Raw genomic sequence first — 26,734 nt, 5'->3', positions numbered from 1 at the left:
AATATAAAGTTATTAAAAAAAACAGTCTATTTTACCCAAATTAAAAAAATTAATTAAACAATGAATAAACAAGGTAACAAAGTTTTCAGTAAATCCCAGAACCAACAAAAAAATAAAGTCAACAATGTACAAAATCTATGGAACATATATTTTATGAATCGTTTTGGCAATGCCATTCAGAAATAGCTGCAAGGGTTAACTGCGATTTGCTTCATTGTTGAAAAAAAACACACACAAGAGGCACAAGTCATATAATAGCATATTTGTAGTACAGGATTTAGGATGCTTTGATCAAAGCTAAAGAAATCCAAGCTTGATCATCCATGAAGTAGAGCATACACCAGTTACTTTAACAGAGCAATGGGAGAGAGCCTTTAAGCCCTTATTATATAACAAAACCCATCTTGTACTAGGCACTTGACTGCCCATGCATCAGGTTTCTTTTGGACAAAACTAGCCTGAAGGCCACTTATACTCAGCTCTGTCCATGTTTGCAGTCAGTACTCTTCTTTTACTCTAAAAAAAAAAAAAAGCTATTTTATTCTGGGATCTTTGTTACAAACTGAAAAAACGAAAAACGAAATGATGTAGCATAAAAATAGCCAATATCAGTGTCAGCTATTGAAATCCTAATATATCACAAAATATAAAGAATATATGTTGCTTAATATAGGTTGTTTAGTATTTTTCTGAAGGTGGGATGTAAAGCTGTGTGTAAAGATGGTAGTGACAATAATAATTATAATAATTAGAGATGGGCGAATCGAAGCTGACAAAGTCAGATTAGTTCAGAATTTCATGAAAAATGTAATTCTGAACGATTCCGAACTTCCTTCCGCTTGTGGTAACGAATCCCTTCATTCACTACATTTTGTGTGGGCCGGGAGGCTAAAATGGCGGCTACACGTGTGAAGACATGGGGCAAGGAAGTCTGGGAAGGTGGGTAGGCAGGATTACCCTGAATCACATGGCGGCAGGCAGCCTATCAGCAGCCAGTCTGCCCTGTGATGTCATAGCCCATATATTCAGCAGTCATTGCCATAGACGTTTTGCTGAAAGAGCAGAGACTGTCTGTGCGCACTAATAACCTTTTACTGACAATACAGATATCTACAGTGTCGAATCCTTTCACCTCAAGCACGCATTCTTTCTGTCTAGAGAGAGAGCAGATACTGCGTGGTCACTAATCAGCGTTACTGACAATACAGATCAGCACAGGGGAAATCCATTGACCTCAAGCCTGCATCACTGCAGGCAGGCAGGGAGAGTTTAGAAGTTATTTCATAGTCTGCAAATGAGATCATAACAGGAAGCACTTCCCATTCAAAGACTGCAAGCAACCATAGTGCAGGCAGGGACAGTTCAGAAGTTGTTCCAGAGTCTGCCAATTGAGTTCAGAACTGGGAGCAATGCCCATTCAAAGACTACAAGCAACCATAGGGCAGACAGGGACAGTTCAGAGAGAGAGAGAGAGAGAGTACACTTTTTTTCTGTAAGAACCGTACTGGGGCATATTACTGTAAAAAAAGAGAAAAATATATGCACTCTGCAGTTCTATGTTTTTTTTTGTTAAAGCTAATAGGGGGTAGTAAGTGTAAAAGCTTTAAAAGACTTATGCACACCTAGGGGGGAATTTATCATTGCATATAGAGCTTTTTTTCCTATTTTTAAAGGAAAAATTTGCGCAAGAGTTTTTTTGCGTTTTTTTGGTGCAAAATCTGATATAATTCTTCATAGCTATGTCTATGGTTAAGTTTACCATAGAGCACACTCTACTCTAGAATCAAATTTATTAACTGAATGTTTTTTTTAAATGCAAAGAAAATGCGCAAAGGCAATTTTCTTGCACAAATATACACCACCTTGGAGGACACGTACCAAAGTGTTCTAAAGCATCTGATAATTAAATTAACTATTTTCAGACAGTTAGGACTACTACTCCCATCATGACAGACTCTGCCCATGATGGGAGTTGTAGTCCTGGGGCTAAGGTGCAGATCCCACCGGGTCATTTTCCAATCCGCATTTATTAACTGTAAAAGCCAGTGGCACATGCAGCTTCACTATGCTGCCTGCTGGCTCCTGTATACTGTATCACATTTCATAATCCTCGCCTGGGAGATGGGAGCTCTGATCGGTGAAAAGCTATTCCCCAATCAGAGCTCCTGTCTCCCGGGGGATTATGATTTATGAGCGGTGTATACAGGAGCCGGCACCCAGCACAGTGGAGCCGCATGTTCCTCCGGTTTTTACAGTTAATAAATGCGGATCACAGCGGGTCTCTGGAGAATGACCTGCTGCGATCTGCACCTCAGTCCCTGTACTATAACTCCCATCATGAATGTAGTCTGTCCATTATGGGAATAGTAGTCCTAAAAGTGCCGCAGGCGGGGGATGTGCAAGTGCCATCCCTCAGCGCTGCGGTACTACAACTACTCCCATCATGGGACAGACTCGGTCCCATGATGGGAGTAGTAGTCCAGGGGCTGAGGGGCAGATCGCACTGGGTCATTCTCCAGAGACCCATATTTATTAACTGTAAAAGCCGGCAGAACATGCGGCTACACTGCGCTGGCCGCCGGCTCCTTTATGCATCTCTTATAATTCATAATCCGTACTGCTGGGAGACAGGAGCACTCATTGGTGAATAGCTATTCACCAATCAGAGCTCCCTTCTCCCGAACGGGGATTATGAAATGTGATACAGTATACAGGAGCCGGGGGAAGCGCAGTGAAGCCGCATGTGCCGCCGGCTTTTACAGTTAATAAATGCAGATCGCAGCGGGTCTCTGGAGAATGACCTGGTGCGATCTGCCCCTCAGCCCCTGGACTATAACTCCCATCATGGACGGAGTCTTTCCATGATGGGAGTAGTAGTCCTAAAAGTCCTGCAGCCGGGGGATGTGCAAGTGCCATCCCTCAGCACTGCGGTACTACAACTACTCCCATCATGGGACAGACTCGGTCCCATGATGGGAGTAGTAGTCCAGGGGCTGAGGGGCAGATCGCACTGGGTCATTCTCCAGAGACCCATATTTATTAACTGTAAAAGCCGGCAGAACATGCGGCTACACTGCGCTGGCCGCCGGCTCCTTTATGCATCTCTCATGATTCATAATCCGTACTGCTGGGAGACAGGAGCACTCATTGGTGAATAGCTATTCACCAATCAGAGCTCCCTTCTCCCGAACGGGGATTATGAAATGTGATACAGTATACAGGAGCCGGGGGAAGCTCAGTGAAGCCGCATGTGCCGCCGGCTTTTACAGTTAATAAATTCAGATCGCAGCGGGTCTCTGGAGAATGACCTGGTGCTATCTGCCCCTCAGCCCCTGGACTATAACTCCCATCATGGACGGAGTCTTTCCATGATGGGAGTAGTAGTCCTAAAAGTCCTGCAGCCGGGGGATGTGCAAGTGCCATCCCTCAGCGCTGCGGTACTACAACTACTCACATCATGGGACAGACTCTGTCCCATGATGAGAGTAGTAGTCCAAGGGCAGAGGGACAGATAGAGCTACACAGTCCAGGCCTGACTCTGTTCTCATTATGCGTTTTTCATAATAGGAACAGAGCCTTTCGGGCAGTGTGTTCCCAAATATGGAGACTCCAGCTGTTGCTTAACTACAGCCCCAATGATGAGAGTAGTAGTTTAGCAATAATTGGAGGCTCCCTGTGGACTGCGACAATGACCAGTGTTTTTTTTAAATTTCAATTAAATTGTTAACGAGGGCTGTGGGGGAGTGTTTTTTATAATTGAATTTTCAGGCTTAGAAGTGGAAGCCGTCTTATACACGAAATCCGCTACTATGCCAGGGCTTAGCGTTAGCCCCAAATCAGCTAACGCTAACCTCTAATTATTGCCCCGATACCCACCGCCAAAGGGGTGTCGGGAAGAGCCGGTACCAACAGGCTCGGAGCATCAAAAATGGCGCTCCTGGGCCTAGGCGGTAACAGGCTTAAGTTATTTAGGCTGGGGAGGGCCAGTAACCTCACCCACCCTTGTAACGTCAGGCTGTTGCTGCTTGGTTTGTATCTGGTTGATGCTGAAAATAGGGGGAACCCTTTGTGTGTTTTTTTATTATTTAAAAAAAAAAGAAAAAAACGTGTGTTTCCCCATTTTTTCATTATCAGCCAGATACCAACCAAGCAGCAACAGCCTGAAGTTACCAGGGTGGGTGAGGACCAATGCTACTGCCCCTCCCCAGCCTAAATAAAGCAAGCCTGTTACCGCCTAGGCCCAGAAGCACCTTTTTTGATGCTCCTGGCCTGTTTGTACTGGCTCTTCCTGGCATCCCTGTGGCAGTGGGTAATGGGAAACAATAATTGGGGGTTAGCACTAACTGATTTTGGGGCTAAGGCTAAGCCCTGGCTTAGTAATGGATTTGGTCTACAAGAGGGTTTCCACTACTAAGCCTGAAAATTCAATTATAAAAAACACAACACATTGAAAAACATGCTTAAAAAAAAAACACTCCCCTACAGCCCTCGTTAACCCTTTTATTGACATTTTAAACAACACTGTTCATCATCGCAATCCGCGGAATCTGACATAGTCCTCCGCATTCACATACCTAAAATGAGAAGAAAACAAAAACAATAAAACTACAACCATTTCTGTGATTTCTACATCAAAAAGCTGGTGTGAAATTTTTGATGTAAACTGGATTCTCACCCCTTCGAAAATATCATGTAAAGCAGACAATATACGTGGACACGCTCACTTTTACAAAACTAACGTGAACAGTGTAAACCGCGGCACAAAGCTCTTTGAATATGTGGTCGATACTTTTCGTGCCAAAATAGATTTTTTTTTTGGTGCAAAGTTCTTTGAGAATCTCCCCCTCTGTGTACTTTATAAAGATTTATGATTTTACTATTGTGCAGAGTTTTGTTCGACACACACTGCTGCTCTAGCACTTCTAGCTATGTATGCCGTGTACAGCGGGAAAATGCCACAGCTCTGTGAAGTGTGAGGTAGAGAAGGAGTGCATGGTAGAGCGAGGGGGGTGTTTCTATATTTGCACAAAATTTATCAAAGGAGTGCACAACTTTAGTAAATCTTGAGCAAGTGTGTAAATTAGACAAGCAGTGTAAAGGGGTAGATCTGCGTCTACAATAGACACCTAAAGATAAATCTCCCCCTAGATGGTTACACTTATATCTGGTGCAACCATACTGGGGCGTAATACTCTAAAAAACAAGTCATACGCACTCCACAGTTCTACATTTTTTTTCTGGTTAAAGCTAATAGGGAGCAGTAAGTGTAAACGCACTAAAAGACTTACGCACTAGATTGTTAAACTTATTTCTGGGGCAACCGTATTGGGGCGCATTACTCAAAAAATTTTAAATATATAGGCACTCCGCTGTTGTATGTGTTTTCTGTTTCAAGTGTATAGTGGCCTGTTTGTGTAAAAGCAGGGATATATATACACACATTGTGTGTTCCACAAGTTTCTGTTGCAGCCATTTAGGGGCGTGTTGCTCTATAAAAAGTAAAATATATACGCACAACACTGTTCTGCAAGTATGTCAGGCAGAGAAGTGCCAGGCCGTGCACAGAGGAGTGGCAGAGGCCTAAATTTATCAGGCGCAGGCAGATGTCACAGCAGAGTAGGGGCGCATGGCAGCAGGAGTCGCAGCGAGAGGTCTGAGCTCCCGGTGTCAGCTGCCAGCAACCCAGCAGCCGTCATGAATTGGTTAACTCAGTAATCCACTTCATCCCAACTGACATCTGACACCCCTGTCAACAGTCGGTGGGTTCCTCAGACTCAACCCTCAATTGGCATGGCCCAGGAGCAGTCCCTGTCCTCCAACTGCCTCTGTCCTATGCTGTTTCCTCTCGCAGAGAAGTACTGTATGCTGTGGGCTCAGCTCCACTATACAGCGAGGATAATCAACTAAGGAGGACAGTCAGCAGCTACTGCCCAGCCAAGATGGGAAGGCGACATCCGCCGCTTTCTCTGCTAGGCGGGCAAGTAGAGATGAGGAGAGTGGTGTGGGAGGTGGTGTTGCGAGTGCTCAGGCTCCTGAAACAGACACAGTTGAGAAACTTGAGGATGACATCAGTAACGTGCAGACACACCTCGATGATGATTAAGCCGATCTCACTTGGGAGCTGGGTGCAGAAGGGGCTTCATCATCATCAGGAGAAGAGGATGGCAGGTTGCCCGTAAGGAAGCAGCTGAGCCAGCAAGGTGGTAGCATGGTTGGAAGTCAGCAGGGTGGCAGCAGTGGGAAGTCTCGAGCCAAACATGCCGGGGGTAGACCATCTAATTCGCGGCAGCCTATCTTCCCGGGAGGTAGTGGAGCAGGGGTTCCCAGAGTCGATGATGTGGCAGTTTTTCATAAAGCATCTGGAGGATGTTAACCTGGCCACATGCAAGATGTGTCTGCAGAAGGTGAAGCGTGGGCAGGGTCCCAATATTGGCACCACGGCCCTGCGTCAACATTTGCAGTGTCACCATAAAGCGGCCTGGGAGAACCATGGCTCTGAAGTGGTTGTCCAGCATGCTGCAGCAACCACTGCCTCACCCAGTGGCATGCCGCTCCCTGTTTCAGCCAAGGCTCCACCACCTCAGCCGAAGGGAGCTGTCTGTCATTCCCATCTTCTGTTGGTCCAGATGCTCCTGTTACTCTTATTTCTCATCAGTCATTCTGACAGCAATCCATCACTGAAGCGATTTCCAATAGATGGCAGAATGTGCTCCTGTCCAAGTTGCTGGTGCTGCAGTCCCTCCCTTTTCAAGTGGTGGACTTTGCACCTTTCAGAGAACTGATGGCTTGTGCCGAGCCGAGGTGGAGAGTCCAAAGCCCTCATTTCTTTTCAAAAAAGGCAGTACCTGTCCTGCACAAATATGTAGAACAGAAGGTGGGCCAGTCCTTGAGCCTGTCAGTGTGTACCAAAGTGCATGGCAGCGCCGAAGTGTGGAGCTGTAACAACGGTCAGGGACAATACACATCCTTTATGGCCCACTGGGTGAATGTGGTTCATGCACAGCCACAACAGAAACTTGGACAGGTCACGCCACTTCCGCCACCATGCTCTCATGCCGTTGGTCCTGTGACAGTGTGTGACTCAGCTTCCTCATCCTTCACCATGTCCTCAGCCTCAACTGCATGGACAAGTCACAGTGTCCTTTTAGCATACCAAGTGTGCAGGGCATGGCGGTGTCAGGCTGTTCTTCACCTGGTTTGCCTTGGTGAACAGGGTCACAAAGGGGAGGAACTGCTCAAAGTGATTCATCAAGAAATCAAATCATGGTTTTCTCTGCAACAACTGAAAATGGGAACCGTGGTGACCGACAACGGAAAGAACATCTTGTCTGCGCTGCTTCAAAGAAGCCTGAGCCATGCGCTCTGCAAGGCACACATATTCATTCTGGTTGTCAAGCGGTTCCTAAAGTGTTCCACCCATCTGCAAGACATCCTAACAATGGCCCGGAAACTTTGCATGCACTTCAGCCACTCGTACACCGCAAAGCACACCATCCTTGAGCTGCAGCGTCAGAACGGCATCCCGAAACATGATATGCAATATTTCCACACGTTGGAATTCCACCCTCCATTTATTGGACTAACTATATGAATAGAGAGAGGCCATCAACGATTACTTGATGATCCAATCGGATAGGGGTACTCCCCTGTGCAACTTTCAAGTCAACCAGTGGCAGCTCCTACGAGACACCTGTCATTTGCTTAGGCCCTTTGAGGAAGCCACATTATTTGTCAGTCGCCAGGATTACGCAATGAACGTCATTCCACTGCTTCATTTCCTTCAACAGATGGTGGAAACAATGGCTTGTCAGACTTGGCACCTACATATCAGCCACATGAGCCCCATGGGGGCTGAACTGGAAGAGGAGGAGGAGGAGGAGCGGGAGGGAGACAGTGGAGCACAGGCATTGTGTGGCAAAATGGGTGGTTTTTATACTCAACTGACAGGAGAGGAGAAGCAGGAGCAGCCAAAGGAGCTACAGGGGGATAAGGAAGACAAGACATAGGACCTAGACACACTGTGGCACTATGCAGTGGAGATGGAGGCAGGGGGTCCCTCCAAGTCACTTGCACAAATGGCACGAGGCATGCTCACTTGCTTGCGTATTGTCACCATTCGGTAGCAAGATGATTTTTGGCTCTCCACCTTGTTGGACCCTCGATACCGGCACAAAATGGGGGCATTTTTTACACCCACTGAGAGGGAGGACAAATTGACCTACTACAGAGACATCCTACTTAATCAGTTGACCGATTCCTATCTGTGCCATTGTCCATCCTCTCACATGTTCCACTGCCATGGCTGCTGGAGAGGGGTGGGATTGCAGGAGCAGTACCAGCTCCATTAGCAGCAGCTACAGTCGATGATGAGTTGCTTTCTTCTCCTGCATAGTGAAGCCACTAATGAGCAGCAGCCGGTAGATCTTGAGCCGGACCTGAACTAGCAGGTAGTGGCATATTTGGACATGACCCTCCCAACCCACATTGAACATCCGCTGGACTTCTGGGCAGCCAAACTGGATTTGTGGCCACAACTAGCAGAGTTTGCCCTGGAAAAGCTGTCCTGCCAGGCCAGTTGTGTGGCATCAGAGTGGGTGTTTAGTGTGATAGGGGCCATAGTAACTCCAAGGAGAACTCGCCAGTCAACCAAAAATGTAGAGAGACCTTTGTCAGGATGAATCAGGCTTGGATCAACCAGGATTTCCACCCACCAATGCCTGATGCATCAGACTTGATGTCACACCAACACTTTGAAAAACGAGACCGGTTTCTTCTACCTACCTGCCTCAGCTACTATTGTGATCCTGCCACCCGCCCGATACCACACATCTGATGCAAAGTGCTCCTTCTTTCACCTACCTTTGTCAACGGGTACTGGTATTGCCACCCACCGTCCCACTCTGTCTCCGGGTCACTTTCAGGACTCGTGATGCTGCTTCCACCTCCAAGCTCTGCAATTGTGCCGACCTATGGTCTCTTTATGCTTCTGCCACCTCCAGGCTCTGTCATTGTGCCGATCTTTGGCCTACATAGGCTTGAGCTACCTCCAGGCTGTGTCATTGTGCCGCCATGTGATCTCCTCATGTTTCTGGCACATTAAACTTGTTAAAATCTTCAATTGACATTTAAAAAATCTCTTTAATCTCTTCAATTGTGAGGCCCTATGGTCTCGTCAGGCTCCTGCCACATCCAGGCTCCAAGGAAATGGGTTGGAGCGATAAAAATAAACCATAACATGGCACACATGTTCAGTCTGGATGTCAAGCAGTTCCTTAAGTCTTCCACCCATTTGCAAGACATCCTAAAAATGGCCAGGAAACTTTGCATGCACTTCAGCAACTGGTACACTTCAAAGCACACCCTCCTTAAGCTGCTAGTCATCATATATTAGCTCTGGAATTACCACAAGAATCCAAGGAAACAGGTTGGAGTGATAAAAATAAATCATAATTGATTAAATGACACATTCACTGTTTCATATGCAGTTTTACAGTACCAGCCGTGTTTACTTACACATGTATGGCTTAACATTTTAGACAAGCAAATGATACTGGCAGGATCTACCCAGGAGCCCTCCTGGGTCAGGCCTGCACCACTGAGAGGGAGGACAAACTGACACTCTACTCTGTCATTGTGCCACTCTGCGGCCTACATAGGCTGCCACCACCTCCAGACTGTGTCATTGTGCCGCCATATGATCTCATGCTGCTGGTGGCACATTAAACTCATTAATCTCTTTAAACTCTTCAACTGACATCTCAAAAATCTATTCAATCTCTTCAAATGTGACGCCATATGGTCATCCAACCCTGCTGCCAAATCAAGACTCTATCATTGTGCCTTTCTGCTGCAGTAATTCTAATAGCAATAACTGTAATTTGCACATCATACTGAATAACAATATTATTTCAGTTACGTTATGCACTCCGGCCACACATGGTCCCGTTACCTGCTGCTGCTGGCAGGGCTGGGATTCGCATATCATGGGACACGCCCACATGCAAGTCCCAGTCCGTCACTCACCGGGTGCGTCTCCTGCCCCCGCCTCTGCCTCTGTGCTCTGGCGCGTGTGTCTCCGTCCCCTAGGGCGCGCACGCGCCAGGGCTTTAAGATTTAAAGGGCCAGTGCACCCATTAGTGTAGTACAAATGCGGCTCATTGATAAATTCCTCCTCCCACACTTCCCTGACGGATTTTTGTTGACTTGTGCCTGAGAGAAAGCATTCCTGAGAGGTCTGTTGCCTTGTATCTGATCATTTGCACTGTGACCTGACCTTGCTCCTCTGCCACCTGCCTACTGACCTCCTACTCTGTCCTGACGATGCTACTGTGCTGCCTGCCCTGACCTTCTGCTATCCTGACTAGGAGCTGCAATATCCCTCCTGTGCCTCGCATCTCCTCAGCCGCCAGTGTGGTTGAGCCGTGCCAGAGGTAGCGACCTTGGTGCCACCTGCCGGAGCAAGCCCATTGTCACGATGCCGGCTGGCAGGTAGTGGATCCTCTGTGCCAGAGAGGGATTGGCGTGGACCGTGCTAGTGGATCGGTTCTAAGTCACTACTGGTTTTCACCAGAGCCCGCCGCAAAGCGGGATGGTCTTGCTGCGGCGGTAGTGACCAGGTCGTATCCACTAGCAACGGCTCAACCTCTCTGGCTGCTGAAGATAGGCGCGGTACAAGGGAGTAGACAGAAGCAAGGTCGGACGTAGCAGAAGGTCGGGGCAGGCAGCAAGGATCGTAGTCAGGGGCAACGGCAGGAGGTCTGGAACACAGGCTAGGAACACACAAGGAACGCTTTCACTGGCACGATGGCAACAAGATCCGGCAAGGGAGTGCAGGGGAAGTGAGGTGATATAGGGAAGTGCACAGGTGAACACACTAATTGGAATCACTGCGCCAATCAGCGGCGCAGTGGCCCTTTAAATCGCAAAGACCCGGCGCGCGCGCGCCCTAGGGAGCGGGGCCGCGCGCGCCGGGACAGGACCGACGGAGAGCGAGTCAGGTACGGGAGCCGGGGTGCGCATCGCGAGCGGGCGCTACCCGCATCGCGAATCGCATCCCGGCTGGAGGCGGTATCGCAGCGCCCCGGGTCAGTGGATCTGACCGGAGCGCTGCAGTGAGGAGAGTGTAGCGAGCGCTCCGGGGAGGAGCGGGGACCCGGAGCGCTCGGCGTAACAGTACCCCCCCCCTTGGGTCTCCCCCTCTTCTTAGAGCCTGAGAACCTGAGGAGCAGACTTTTGTCTAGGATATTGTCCTCAGGTTCCCAGGATCTCTCTTCTGGACCACAACCCTCCCAATCAACTAAAAAAAAAATTTTCCCTCTGACCTTTTTAGATGCCAGAATCTCTTTGACGGAGAAGATGTCCGAGGAGCCGGAAACAGGAGTGGGGGGAACAGATTTGGGAGAGAAACGGTTGATGATAAGTGGTTTAAGAAGCGAAACGTGAAAGGCATTAGGAATACGAAGAGAAGGAGGAAGAAGAAGTTTGTAGGAGACAGGATTAATCTGGCACAAAATTTTGAAAGGACCAAGATAGCGTGGTCCCAACTTGTAGCTAGGGACACGGAAGCGGACATATTTAGCGGAGAGCCATACCTTGTCTCCAGGAGAAAAAATGGGAGGAGCTCTTCTTTTCTTATCCGCGAACCTCTTCATGCGTGATGAAGCCTGTAAGAGAGAATTTTGGGTCTCTCTCCATATGATGGAAAGATCACGAGAAATTTCATCCACAGCGGGCAGACCAGAGGGCAAGGGGGTAGGGAGGGGGGGAAGAGGGTGACGGCCGTACACCACAAAAAATGGGGATTTGGAGGAAGATTCAGAGACTCTGAAGTTATACGAGAATTCGGCCCATGGTAGAAGATCTGCCCAGTCATCCTGGCGGGAGGAAACAAAATGTCGTAAATAATCACCCAAGACCTGGTTAATTCTTTCTACTTGTCCATTGGATTGAGGATGATATGCAGAAGAAAAGTTTAATTTAATCTTGAGTTGTTTACAGAGAGCCCTCCAGAATTTAGACACGAATTGGACGCCTCTATCCGAGACGATCTGCGTAGGCAACCCGTGAAGACGAAAAATGTGTACAAAAAATTGTTTAGCCAACTGAGGCGCTGAAGGAAGACCAGGAAGAGGGATGAAATGTGCCATTTTGGAGAATCGATCAACGACCACCCAAATAACAGTGTTGCCACGGGAAGGGGGTAAGTCAGTAATAAAATCCATACCAATCAGAGACCAAGGCTGTTCGGGGACAGGCAGATGATGAAGAAAACCAGCGGGCTTCTGGCGAGGAGTCTTATCCCGGGCACAGATAGTGCAGGCTCGCACAAAGTCCACAACATCCGTCTCCAGAGTCGGCCACCAATAGAAGCGAGAGATGAGTTGTACAGATTTCTTGATGCCTGCATGACCTGCGAGATGGGAGGAGTGACCCCATTTGAGGATTCCGAGGCGTTGGCGTGGAGAAACGAAGGTCTTTCCTGGAGGAGTTTGCCTGATGGAGGCTGGAGAAGTGGAAATCAGGCAGTCAGGAGGAATGATGTGTTGCGGAGCAAGTTCAACTTCAGAAGCATCCGAGGAACGAGAGAGAGCATCGGCCCTAATGTTCTTATCGGCAGGCCGAAAGTGAATTTCAAAATTAAATCGGGCAAAGAACAGAGACCACCTGGCCTGGCGAGGATTCAGCCGTTGGGCAGACTGGAGGTAGGAGAGGTTCTTGTGATCGGTGTAAATAATAACTGGAAATCTTGATCCCTCCAGCAGATGCCTCCATTCCTCAAGTGCTAATTTAATGGCTAGAAGCTCTCGATCCCCGATGGAGTAGTTCCTCTCCGCCGGAGAGAAGGTCCTAGAAAAAAAACCACAAGTAACAGCATGCCCGGAAGAATTTTTTTGTAGAAGGACAGCTCCAGCTCCCACTGAGGAGGCATCAACCTCCAATAGAAAGGGTTTAGATGGGTCAGGTCTGGAGAGCACAGGAGCCGAAGAAAAGGCAGACTTGAGCCGTTTAAAGGCGTCTTCCGCTTGAGGAGGCCAAGACTTGGGATCGGCATTTTTTTTGGTTAAAGCCACGATAGGAGCCACAACGGTAGAAAAATGTGGAATAAATTGCCTGTAATAATTGGCGAACCCCAAAAAACGTTGGATAGCACGGAGTCCTGAGGGGCGTGGCCAATCTAGAACGGCAGAGAGTTTGTCTGGATCCATTTGTAGTCCCTGGCCAGAGACCAAGTATCCTAAGAAAGGAAGAGATTGGCATTCAAACAGACATTTCTCTATTTTGGCATAGAGTTGATTGTCACGAAGTCTCTGAAGAACCATACGGACATGGTGGCGGTGTTCTTCTAGATTGGCAGAAAAAATCAGAATATCGTCCAGGTATACAACAACACAGGAGTATAAGAGATCACGAAAAATTTCATTAACAAAGTCTTGGAAGACGGCAGGGGCGTTGCACAGGCCGAAGGGCATGACCAAATACTCAAAGTGTCCATCTCTAGTATTAAATGCCGTTTTCCATTCATCCCCCTCTCTGATGCGGATGAGATTATAAGCACCTCTTAAGTCCAGTTTGGTAAAGATGTGGGCACCTTGGAGGCGATCAAAGAGTTCAGAGATGAGGGGTAGGGGGTAGCGTTTTTTTACCGTGATTTTATTAAGACCGCGGTAGTCAATGCAAGGACGTAGAGAGCCATCTTTTTTGGACACAAAGAAAAATCCGGCTCCGGCAGGAGAGGAGGATTTACGGATAAAGCCCTTTTTTAAATTTTCCTGGACGTATTCAGACATGGCAAGAGTCTCTGGGGCGGATAGAGGATAAATTCTGCCCCGGGGTGGAGTAGTGCCCGGGAGGAGGTCAATAGGACAATCATAAGGCCTGTGGGGAGGTAGAGTCTCAGCTTGTTTTTTGCAAAAAACATCCGCAAAGTCCATATAGGCCTTAGGGAGACCGGTTACAGGAGGAACCACAGAGTCACGGCAAGGGTTACTGGGAACCGGTTTTAGGCAGTCCTTGGAACAAGAGGACCCCCAACTCTTGATCTCCCCAGTGGACCAATCCAGGGTTGGAGAATGAAGTTGAAGCCAGGGAAGTCCTAGGAGAATTTCGGAAGTGCAATTGGGGAGGACCAAAAGTTCAATGTTCTCGTGATGAGATCCGATGCACATTAGAAGGGGCTCCGTGCGGAAACGTATGGTACAGTCCAATCTTTCATTATTTACACAATTGATGTAGAGGGGTCTGGCGAGACTGGTCACCGGGATGTTGAACCTGTTGACGAGAGAGGCCAAAATAAAATTTCCTGCAGATCCGGAATCCAAGAAGGCCATAGTAGAGAAGGAGAAGGCAGAGGCAGATATCCGCACAGGCACAGTAAGACGTGGAGAAGCAGAGTAGACATCAAGGCCTGTCTCACCTTTGTGCGGAGTCAGCGTACGTCTTTCCAGGCGGGGAGGACGGATAGGACAATCCTTCAGGAAGTGTTCAGTACTGGCACAGTACAGGCAGAGATTCTCCATGCGGCGTCGTGTCCTCTCTTGAGGTGTCAGGCGAGACCGGTCGACCTGCATAGCCTCCACGGCGGGAGGCACAGGAACAGATTGCAGGGGACCAGAGGAGAGAGGAGCCGGGGAGAAAAAACGCCTCGTGCGAACAGAGTCCATATCCTGGCGGAGCTCCTGACGCCTTTCGGAAAAACGCATGTCAATGCGAGTGGCTAGGTGAATGAGTTCATGTAGGTTAGCAGGAATTTCTCGTGCGGCCAGAACATCTTTAATGTTGCTGGATAGGCCTTTTTTAAAGGTCGCGCAGAGGGCCTCATTATTCCAGGATAATTCTGAAGCAAGAGTACGGAATTGTACGGCATACTCGCCAACGGAAGAATTACCCTGGACCAGGTTCAACAGGGCAGACTCAGCAGAAGAGGCTCGGGCAGGTTCCTCAAAGACACTTCGAATTTCCGAGAAGAAGGAGTGTACAGAGGCAGTGACGGGGTCATTGCGGTCCCAGAGCGGTGTGGCCCAAGACAGGGCTTTTCCAGACAGAAGGCTGACTACGAAAGCCACCTTAGACCTTTCAGTGGGAAACTGGTCCGACATCATCTCCAAGTGCAGGGAACATTGGGAAAGAAAGCCACGGCAAAACTTAGAGTCCCCATCAAATTTATCCGGCAAGGATAGTCGAAGACCAGAAGCGGCCACTCGCTGCGGAGGAGGTGCAGGAGCTGGCGGAGGAGATGATTGCTGAAGCTGTGGTAGTAGCTGCTGTAGCATCACGGTCAGTTGAGACAGCTGTTGGCCTTGTTGCGCTATCTGTTGTGACTGCTGGGCGACCACCGTGGTGAGGTCAGCGACAACTGGCAGAGGAACTTCAGCGGGATCCATGGCCGGATCTACTGTCACGATGCCGGCTGGCAGGTAGTGGATCCTCTGTGCCAGAGAGGGATTGGCGTGGACCGTGCTAGTGGATCAGTTCTAAGTCACTACTGGTTTTCACCAGAGCCCGCCGCAAAGCGGGATGGTCTTGCTGCGGCAGTAGTGACCAGGTCGTATCCACTAGCAACGGCTCAACCTCTCTGGCTGCTGAAGATAGGCGCGGTACAAGGGAGTAGACAGAAGCAAGGTCGGACGTAGCAGAAGGTCGGGGCAGGCAGCAAGGATCGTAGTCAGGGGCAACGGCAGGAGGTCTGGAACACAGGCTAGGAACACACAAGGAACGCTTTCACTGGCACGATGGCAACAAGAGCCGGCAAGGGAGTGCAGGGGAAGTGAGGTGATATAGGGAAGTGCACAGGTGAACACACTAATTGGAATCACTGCGCCAATCAGCGGCGCAGTGGCCCTTTAAATCGCAAAGACCCGGCGCGCGCGCGCCCTAGGGAGCGGGGCCGCGCGCGCCGGGACAGGACTGACGGAGAGCGAGTCAGGTACGGGAGCCGGGGTGCGCATCGCGAGCGGGCGCTACCCGCATCGCGAATCGCATCCCGGCTGGAAGCGGAATCGCAGCACCCCGGGTCAGTGGATCTGACCGGAGCGCTGCAGTGAGGAGAGTGTAGCGAGCGCTCCGGGGAGGAGCGGGGACCCGGAGCGCTCGGCGTAACACCCATCTCTAATAATAATAATTGCCAGCTGCTTATTAGCATTTTTGGCATATTTATTTGTTGTTGATAACTATTTTTCTGTGGTATATCAGTACTTACATTGTTGAGCTGCAGCATCTGTTTACTAGTCTGTTTATTAAAAAAAAAATGTAGGTAAAGAAAATAAATATCCAGTGAAGGAAAAAAATTATTTGATCCCCTGCTGTTTTTGTATGTTTGTTCACTGACAAAGAAATGATCAGTCAATAATTTTATTGATAGGCTTATTTGAACAGTGAGAGACAGAATAACAACAAAAATCCAGAAAAAACAATTCAAACAAGTTTAATTGATTTGCAGTTTCCTCAGTGAAATAGGTGTTTAATGCCCTTTGGAGCCCTACTGTGTCACCATACAGGTGTTTATGTGAACATAGGCAAACCAGTATTGGTGCCTAAAAAAATACCCAAAGAAAAGGAGACCTGACCCCTGTGTCAAGTTAAACACTAGAGTCCCATATGGGTAAATTCTAAAAACTACAGAACCAACCAGGAAATTATTGAGATGTGCTTCCCTGTAGACACATTCGATGTTACAGTTTATGTGTGTGTTTGTTTTAAATCATCTGCAAAATTTTACATCCAAGTTAAACAGATTTGTTAATTAATTTTAAAAATCTTACTCCTTCCAGTACTTATCAGCTGCTGTATACTACAGAGGAAGTTGAGTTGTTCTTTTCTGTCTGGCCACAGTGCTCTCTGCTGACACCTCTTTCCATGTCAGGAACTGTCCAGAGCAGGAGAGATTTGCTATGGGGATTTTCTCCAACTTCGGACAGTTCATATTTAACTTTCTGGCACTAGTTGATTTTACAAAAATTGTTTTCCATCAAAGTATCCCTTTTAATACAAACTTTTAAAGTATTTACAAATAATATAGCGATGTGCGGTATTAACCCTTTAGAAGCGGTGGTCAAAGCTGATCGCCGCTTCGAAAGTGAAAGTATCCCGGCTAGTCAGTCGGGCTGTTCAGGACCGCCGCGGTGAAATCGCGACGTCCCGAACAGCTTGCAGGACACCGGGAGGGCCCTTACCTGCCTCCTCGGTGTCCGATCGACGAATGACTGCTCCGTGCCTGAGATCCAGGGAGGAGCAGTCAAGCGCCGATAACGCTGATCACAGGCGTGTTAATACACGCCAGTGATCAGCATAGGAGATCAGTTTGTGCAGTGTTATAGGTCCCTATGGGACCTATAACACTGCAAAAAAAAAGTAAAAAAATGTGTTAATAAAGATCATTTAACCCCTTCCCTAATAAAAGTTTGAATCACCCCCCTTTTCCCATAAAAAATAAATAAAACAGTGTAAATAAAAAAAAATAAACATATGTGGTATTGCCGCGTGCGTAAATGTCTGAACTATAAAAATATATTGTTAATTAAACCGCACAGTCAATTGCGTAAAAAATTCCCAAAAAATTCCAAAGTCCAAAAAAGCGTATTTTGGTCACTTTTTATACCATTAAAAAATGAATAAAAAGTGATCAAAAAGTCCGATCAAAACAAAAATCATACCAATAAAAACTTCAGATACCGGCGCAAAAAATGAGTCCTCATACCGCCCGGTTCATGGAAAAATAAAAAAGTTATAGGGGTCAGAAGATAACATTTTTAAACGTATAAATTTTCCTGCATGTAGTTATGATTTTTTCCAGAAGTACGACAAAATCCAACCTATATAAGTAGGGTATCATTTTAACCGTATGGACCTACAGAATAATGATAAGGTCTCATTTTTACCGAAATATGCACTTCGTAGAAACGGAAGCCCCCAAAATTTACAAAACGGCGTTTTTTCTTCGATTTTGTCGCACAATGATTTTTTTTTCCGTTTCATCATGAATTTTTGGGTGAAATGACTGATGTCACTGCAAAGTAGAATTGGTGACGCAAAAAATAAGCCATAATATGGATTTTTAGGTGGAAAATTGAAAGGGTTATGATTTTTAAAAGGTAAGGAGGAAAAAACGAAAGTGCAGAAACGGAAAAACCCTGAGTCCATAAGGGGTTAAACAGATATTTTAAAAATGAAAGAAGCAATCTGCTTGGTTGCTATGGGCAACTAGTCAACTTTTCCTCTGCACAGGTTTGAATTGCATATACTTTTACAGTAAAAAAATACTTACATTTCCTGGAAAGAAACATTGAGAGTAAAACTGAAGTAACATGGTAACTCTCATTAAAACTAAATTTTGCTATTGCACTCCTTATGGTAAATACAAAATATATCTAATATTCTTTTTTTTTTTTTTCTCGTGCTGCCTCGTGTAGGCCTATGCTATAGTTTGTTTGTATATAATTATCAGTAAACTGAGGAAATAAAGACCACTTTTGTTCATTCAATTTAAAAAATCATCCCCATCTTTGTGTCCGCTATACAATATATATGTATAGGCATTGGCTGTCTGGGCATGCTGGGAGTTGTAGTTTAGCAACATCTGGAGCACCACTGTTTGGAGACCACTGTGTAGTGGTAGCCAAACTGTGATCCTCCAGATGTTACAAAACTACAACTCCCAGCATGCCCAGACAGCCATGGGCATGCCGGGAGTTGTAGTTTTGCAAGATCTGGAAGATCACAGTTTGGAGACCACTACCCAGTGGTCTCCAAACAGTGGTTCTCCAGATGTTGCAAAACTACAACTCTCAGCATGCCTGGCTGCATACGGCTGTCTGGGCATGCTAGGAGTTGTAGTTGTGTGCCTCCAGCTGTTGCAAAACTACATCTCCCAGCATGCCCAGACAGCCAATTGCCAATTTTGCAACATCTGCAGGCCACAGTTTGGAGATCAGTGTGCAGTAGTCTCTAAACTGTAGCCCTCCAGATGTTGCAAAACTGCAAATCCCAGCATGCCAAAACAGCTGTCTCGGCATGCTGGGAGTTGTAGTTGCGTACCTCCAGCTGTTGCATAACTACATCTCCCAGCATGCCCTTCGGCAATCAGTACATGCTGGGAGTTGTAGTTTTGCAACAGCTGGAGGCACCCTGGTTGGAAAATACTGAATTAGGTAAAAGAACCTAACTGAAGGTTTTCCAACCAGTGTGCCTCCAGCTGTTGCAAAAGTAGTTTTGAAACAGCTGGAGGTTTGCACCCCCCCCCCATGTGAATGTACAGGGTAAGTTTCCTGCTTCAAGTTTGAGCTGCGGCAAATTTTCTGCCGCGGCGCAAACTCCTAGCGGGAAACTCACTGTAAACCCGTCAGTGTGAATGTACCCTAAAAACACTACAATACACTAACACATAATAAAGGGTAAAAACAACATATACACCCCTTACACTGTCCCCCCAATAAAAATTAAAAACATATCGTAAGGCAGTGTCTCCAAAACAGAGCCCCCAGCTGTTGCAAAACAACAACTCCCAGCATTTCTGGACAGCCACTGACTGTCCAGGCATGCTGGGAGTTTAGCAACAGCTGGAGGCACCCTGTTTGGGAATCACTGGCATAGAATACCCATATGTCCACCCCTATGCAATCCCTAATTTAGTCCTCAAATGCGCATGGCGCTCTCTCACTTCAGAGCCCTGTCGTATTTCAAGGTAACAGTTTAGGGACACATATGGGGTATTTCCGTACTCGGGAGAAATTGCACTACAAATTTTGGGGGGCTATTTCTCCTTTTACCCCTTATGAAAAGGAAAAGTTTGGAGCTACACCAGCTTGTTAGTGTAAAAAAATAAAAAATAAATTACACTAACATACTGGTGTTGCCCCTTTTTTTTTATTTTCACAAGAGGTAAAAGGAAAAAAAGACCCTGAAAATTTGTAACGCAATTTCTCCTGAGTAGGGAAATGCCCCATATGTGGATGTAAAATGCTCTGCGGGTGCACAACATGGCTCAGGAGTGAGAGCGCACTAAGTAGATTTGAGGCCTAAATTGGTGATTTGCACAGGGGTGGCTGATTTTACAGCAGTTCTGACAAACGCAAAAGAATAAATACCCACATGTGACCCCATTTTGGAAACTACACCCCTCACGGAACGTAACAAGGGGTATAGTGAGCTTTAACACCCCACAGGTGTTTTACGAATTTACGTTAAAGTTTGATGGGAAAATGAAGAAAAACCTTTTTTTTCACAAAAATGCTGGTGTTACCCTAAATTTTTCATTTTCACAAGGGAAAATAGGAAAAAAGCCCCCCAAAATGTGTAACCCCATTTCTTCTGAGTAAGAACATACCCCATATGTGGATGTTAAGTGCTCTGCGGGTGCACTACAATGCTTAGAAGAGAGGAAGCGCCATTGGGCTTTTGGAGAGAAAATTTGTCTGGAATTGAAGGCCACATGTGTTTACAAAGCTGCGTTAGTGCCAGAACAATGGACCCCCCCCCCCCACATGTGACCCCATTTTGGAAACTACACCCCTCACGGAATGTAAAAAGAGGTGCAGTGAGCTTTTACGCCACACAGGTGTCTGACAGATTTTTGGAACAGTGGTCCGTGAAAAGGAAAAAATTAATTTTTCATTTGCACAGCCCACTGTTCCAAGGATCTGTCAAAAGCCAGTGGAGTGTAAATGCTCACTGCACCCCTTATTAAATTCTGTGGGGGGTGTAGTTTCCAAAATGGGGTCACATGTGGCGGAGTCCACTGTTCTGGTCCCACGGTGGGCTGTTTAAATGCACAAGGCCCCCGACTTCTATTCCATCCAAATTCTATCTCCATTAGCTCAATGGCGCTCCTTCTCTTCTGAGCATTGTAATGCGCCAGCAGAGCACTTTTAGTCCACACATGGGGTATTTCCATACTCAGAAGAAACGGGGTTACAAATTTTGGGGGGCATTTTCCCCTATTACCCCTTGTAGAAATGTAAAATTTGGGGAAAAAACTGCATTTTAGCGAGAATAAAAAATAAATTCATGTACATGTCCAACTTTAACGAAAAGTCGTCAAACACCTGTGGGGTGTTAAGGCTCATTGGACCCCTTGTTATGTTCCCTGAGGGGTGTAGTTTCCAAAATAATATGCCATGTGGGGGTTTTCTTGCTGTTCTGGCACCATAGTGGCTTCCTAAATGTGACATGCCCCCCAAAAACCATTTCAGAAAAATTCACTCTCCAAAATCCTATTGTCGCTCCTTCCCTTCTGAGCCCTCTAGTGCACCCACAGAACACTTGACATACACATATGAGGTATTTCCTTACTCAAGAGAAATTGGGTTACAAATTTTAGGAAGATTTTTCTCCTTTTACCCCTTGTAAAAATTCAAAAACTGGGTCTACAAGAACATGCGAGTGGAAAAAAGGAAGATTTTGAATTTTCTCCTTCCCTTTGCTGCTATTCCTGGGAAACACCTAAAGGGTTAACACCCTTACTGAATATCATTTTGAATACTTTGATGGGTGCAGTTTTTATAATGGGGTCATTTGTGGGGTATTTCTAATATGAAGACCCCTCAAATCCACTTCAAATCTGAACTGGTCCCTTAAAAATTCCGATTTTGAAAATGTGAAAAATTGGAAAATTGGTGCTATAATTTGAAGCCCTCTGATGTCTTCCAAAAGTAACAACATGTCAACTTAATGATGCAACCACAAAGTAGACATATTGTATATGTGAATAAATATATAATTTATTTGGGATTTCCATTTTCCTTATAAGTAGAGAGTTTCAAAGTTAAAAAAAATGCAAAATTTTTCATGAAATTTTGGAATTTTTCACCAAGAAATTATGCAAGTATCGACGAAATTTTACCACTAACAAAGTAGAATATGTCACGAAAAAACTATCTCGGAATCAGAATGAAAGGTAAAAGTATCCCTGAGTTATTCATGTTTAAAGTGACAGTGGTCAGATTTACAAAAAAGGCCTGTGTCCTTAAGGTGAAAATGAGCTGTGTCCTTAAGGGGTTAAATCTGTTTGGCACTATCCATATTTGTAAAGTGTTGGTGTGGCACCATGGTCAATTTACTCTGATGCAACAGGCATTGGGGGTTGATAATCCTGCCTGATCCATGCCTGATTCATCTTCACAAAGGTCAGTCTCTCCCCATTTTTGGACAGTCGAGTTCTCCTTGGGGTGACTATGGCCCCCGCCATACTAAACCCCCGCTCTGATGGCACACTGCTTGCCGGGCAGGACAGCTTTTCTATTGCAAACTCTGCCAGTCACGGCCACAAATCAAGTTTGGCTGCCCAGAAGTCCAGCGGATCTTCAAGGTGTGTTGGCATGGGCATGTCAAGGTATGCCACCACCTGCTGATTCAGGTCCTGCTCCAGGTGTACCAGCTACTACTGATGAGTTGCCTCACTATGCGGATGAAGAAAGCTACTCATCAGTGACTGTTGACTCAGGCTGCTGCCGATGCAACTGGTACTGCTCCTGCTACTCTTCCCCTCCCCAGCAGCCATGGCATTGGAAGGTGAGCGCAGGGGGCCCCCAATTCAGGACCTGTGAGAGGAAGGACGATGGCGCCGATAGGCATCGGCCAACTGACTACATAGGATGCCTCTGTAGTAGGTCACTTTGTCCTCCATCTCAGTGGGTGTAAAAAAGGCCCCTATTTTGTGGCGGTAGCGAGGGTCCAATAAGGTGGAGATTCAGAAGTCATCCCGATGCCGAATGGTGACAATTCGGCTGTCACTACGCAAGCAAGTGTGCATGCATTGTGTCATTTGTGCAAGTGACTCGGAGGGACTCCCTGCCTTCATCTCCATTGCATACTGCCACGGTGCGTCTGGGTCCTCTGTCTCGCCTTTCTCATAATTATCTAGCTCCTCTGGCTGCTCCTGCTCCTCCTCTCCTGTCAGATGACTAGAAAAACTGCCCATTTGGCGAAACCTAAACTGTGCTCCATTGTGCCCCTCCCCTTCCTCCTCCTCCAGTTCAGTCCCCACTGGGCTAATGTGGCCATGAGATGTAGGCGCCACATCTCCAGTGCCCTGACCAGCAATCGTTTCCAACACGTGTTGTAAGAAATGAAGCAGTGGAATGACGTTGTTAATCCTGTAATCCTGGCGACTGACAAATAATGTGGCTTCCTCAAAGGGCCTGAGCAAACGGCAGGTGTCAAGTATGAGCTGCCACTGGTTCACATTGAAGTTACACAGGAAAGTACCCCTATCCACTTGGATCATCAAAAAATTGGTGATGGCTTTTCTCTGTCCGTACAGTCGGTCCAACATGTGGAGAGTGGAATTCCAACGTGTGGCAACGTCACAAATCCGACTATGTTGGGGGATACCATTCTGAAGCTGCAGCTCAAGGAGGGTGTGCTTTGTGGTGTACAAGTGGCTGAAGTGCATGCACAGTTTTATTGCCATTGTTAGGATGTCTTGCAAATGGGGGAAACACTTCAGAAACTGCTTCACAACCAGATTGAACATATGCACCATGCAGGGCACATGGCTCAGCCTTCCCAGTTGCAGCGCAGCCAAGATGTTCTTCCCGTTGTCGGTCACCATGGTTCACATTTCCAGTTTTTGTGAAGTAAGTCATGCTCTGATTTCTTTACAAAGGACTTTCAGCAGTTCCTCCCCTGTGTGACTCCGTGCACCAAGGCAAACCATGTGAAGAACAGCGTAATTATGGACCTGTAATTCTGCCAACATCATGTGACCAGTCACATGTTGGAACCTCTGCTGAGCAGGATAGAAGAAATGATGAAGGGCCTGTGTAATGCTGTGGAGGAGACGGTGCTGAGCTGCGTTGGAGTGGAGGTCGCATGTCACCCCAGTAGTATGTAGATTACATGAGGAGGGGATTTGTTACAGTGTGTCACCCCAGTAGTAAGACAATTATATGAGGAGGAGGTTTGTTACAGTGTGTCACCCCGGTAGTAAGGAGATTACATGAGGAGAATGTTTGTTACAGTGTGTCACCCCAGAAGTAAGGCGATTACATGAGAAGGATGTTTGTTACAGTGTGTCACCCCAGTAGTAAGGAGATTACATGAGGAGGGGGTTTGTTATAGTGTGTCACCCCAGCAGTAAGGTAATTACATGAGGAGGAGGTTTGTTACAGTGTGCCACCTCAGTAGTAAGGAGATCACATGAGGAGTAGGTTTGTTACAGTGTGTGACCCCAGTAGTAAAAGATTACATGAGGTGGAGGTTTGTTACAGTGTGTCAGTCCAGTAGTAAGGAGATTACATGAGGAGAGGTTTTGGTACAGGGTGTCACCCCAGTTGTAAGGTGATTACAGGAGGAGGTTTGTTACAGTGCATCACCCCAGTAATAAGGAGTTTACATGCGGAGGAGGTTTGTTACAGTGTGTTATGTCACCCCAGTAGTAAGGTAGGGCATGTTAAAGGGTGGAGCCAATAGGCAGAGTCAAGGGGGCGGCACAATTTGCCTAGGGTGGCAAAAACCCTTGCACCAGCCCTGTGTATGTGTGTGTGTATAGAGGTATGATATGTGTATGTATGATGTGTGTGTAATGATTGTATGTATAATGTGTGTCTCAAAGTAAGTTCAGCCATACACGCAGTGCAAAGTGAGTGTAGTCAAGAAGTTAAAGGGGTACTCCACAGGAAAACATTTTTGTAATCAACTGGTGCCAGAATTTAAACAGATTTGTAAATGATATACCAAGTGAGAAAAAGGTTTCCGGCACTGCTAGCTGGTAGCTAGTGAGATCAATAGGTCGGTATACACCGCACTGGTGTCCTGTGAGGCTGCGGTATCTGCAGTATACGGGGGTGCTGGTGAAGGTGCACAAATCGCTGTTTCCAATATAAGTATATGAGAAAAAAATGCACTCACCCGTAGTTCTTCGTGCAGGATACAAATTTATTCCAAAGAGGTGACAGAAATGTCCATGGAACACAGTGACTGCAGGTCGGCTAGGACTCTCAGGAGCGTTCCATTAGGTGTGACAGCTGTTTCACTGGTCTCAGCCCGCTTCATCAGACCACACCTTTCCGGTGGCGTCAGGTGTATTTTATACACACCTTTCACTGACGTCATCGGGAAGGGCGTTTACAAAGTGACGTTAAAAACATGTATAACAATAATGTGAATTAAAACCAATATTCTCTGCAAACTGTTAGATAAGATAGATTTATAAGAATACACTAAAGTCTAATTTGTCATTCATGCCGAGATTACCCTGCAGGATTAATTCGGCCTCTGTCCGAAGGAAGACTTTTTTTTCTGTCTTGTCCTTCTTTCGGCATGATTCTCTTTATGCCAAAAAACCGCAGTGCTGTGGGATCATTGTTATATGCTGTGTGCATATGTTCCAATATGCGGGGGCAGCCCTTTCCTGATTTGATTGAGTAGAGGTGTTCGCGGAATCTTATGTTGAGAGACCTGGTGGTGCTTCCAACATAATAACCTCCGCAATCACATACCATTCCGTATACAATATAAATAGATTTACAGTTTATTAATTCTCTTACTTTCATTTTCTCACCGCCGATGTTAAATTATTTCCCCTGTTTTAATTGTGGACACCACTTACAACTATTGCAGCGAAAATTGCCGCAAACACTAGGATCTCTCAGCCAGTCTGAATTGTTTCTTGAAGTCTATCTACTGTTGATAAGTATATCCGATACATTTTTCACTCTTTTGAAGGTGATAAGTGGTTTACCCTGTAATTGTTTATTTAATATTGGATCATGTTGGATAAGGTACCAGTTTTTATGTATACTACGTTTAATTATTTCTGACATTGGGCTGTGTTTGAAAGCGAAGCAAAAGCGGGTTATTTTATTGTTTTTATTATTTACCTTTTTTTTAGTAAACGTACTGCTATTTTTTAGTAATGATTTTCTATCTTGTTTATTGGCTCTATCAAATTCTGTTTTTAATACTGAGAGGGTGTAGCCTCTGTTTTGCAACCTAAGGGATAATTCGCTACATTGTTTTTCAAAACTTTCTTGTGTATCATTTATACGTCGTAGACGCAAAAATTGGCCATATGGTATGGCCGTTTTTACATGATGCTGGTGATAACTTGTACAGTGTAATAGAGAGTTTCCGGCAGTCAGTTTACGGAAACCTTCTGTCCGTAATCTTTCATCAGTGATGATAATTTTTACATCAAGAAGTGCAGCCAATTTATATTTTGGCATTCCCGCTTCTGCAAAGAAGTGCATGCCTGCTCTATACTGCTCTCCCACTATGCTAAACATGGAATATTAAGGAAAAAAAATATATATATATTGGCAATCCTAAGCAGATGGCAAGTTACAACTCTACAAATCAGGCTAAGCTGAAGTGTACAATAAAAGAATAGAAGCTTGCACTCCCCGCTCCTGTAGACTTATGCATACGGTCAGTCCGTTCTGGTGGGGAGACCTAATTGATGTGGGGTGCTCAGAGGCAAACATCCTAGTAAATACTTTCAAATGTTGGCAACTATGATGAGCAGCGATTACGTAGCCTCATTGGACTCATTGTATAGTTTGTACATTACAGTGTGATGATTATACTATATTTATACCTGCATTCAGTCGCATATCTGAGGCCTCCGCGGGGGGGGGGGGGTCTAGGTAGGGGCCCCCAGAAGTGGCGTTGCTAGGAGGGCTCGGCGCTGGCAACCGTCTTTCTTCTAGGTACAGCCCATGGGCACGTCTGTTACCAGGAAGGAGGGCATTAGTGTGGAGGCCCTGATTATTTATAAGGAGAAGTGGCAGCCAGACCTGCTGTG

At 46.3% G+C, this 26,734-nt stretch overlaps 1 long non-coding RNA gene across 1 annotated transcript in view; it reads right to left on the bottom strand.

Moving 5' to 3' along the window:
* Positions 1 to 204: 204 nt before the first annotated feature.
* LOC130357770 (uncharacterized) overlaps positions 205 to 26,734 on the bottom strand; it is a 34,257-nt gene continuing 7,727 nt past the window's right edge. Inside the window, exon 3 of the long non-coding RNA XR_008889254.1 lies at positions 205 to 516. This is a non-coding gene — a long non-coding RNA (uncharacterized LOC130357770). The remainder of the gene's footprint in view (positions 517 to 26,734) is intronic.

This window comes from Hyla sarda, chromosome 2 (genome assembly GCF_029499605.1).
Source record: "Hyla sarda isolate aHylSar1 chromosome 2, aHylSar1.hap1, whole genome shotgun sequence".
Classification (NCBI taxonomy): domain Eukaryota; kingdom Metazoa; phylum Chordata; class Amphibia; order Anura; family Hylidae; genus Hyla; species Hyla sarda.
This window is presented reverse-complemented; position numbering and strand designations above follow the sequence as displayed.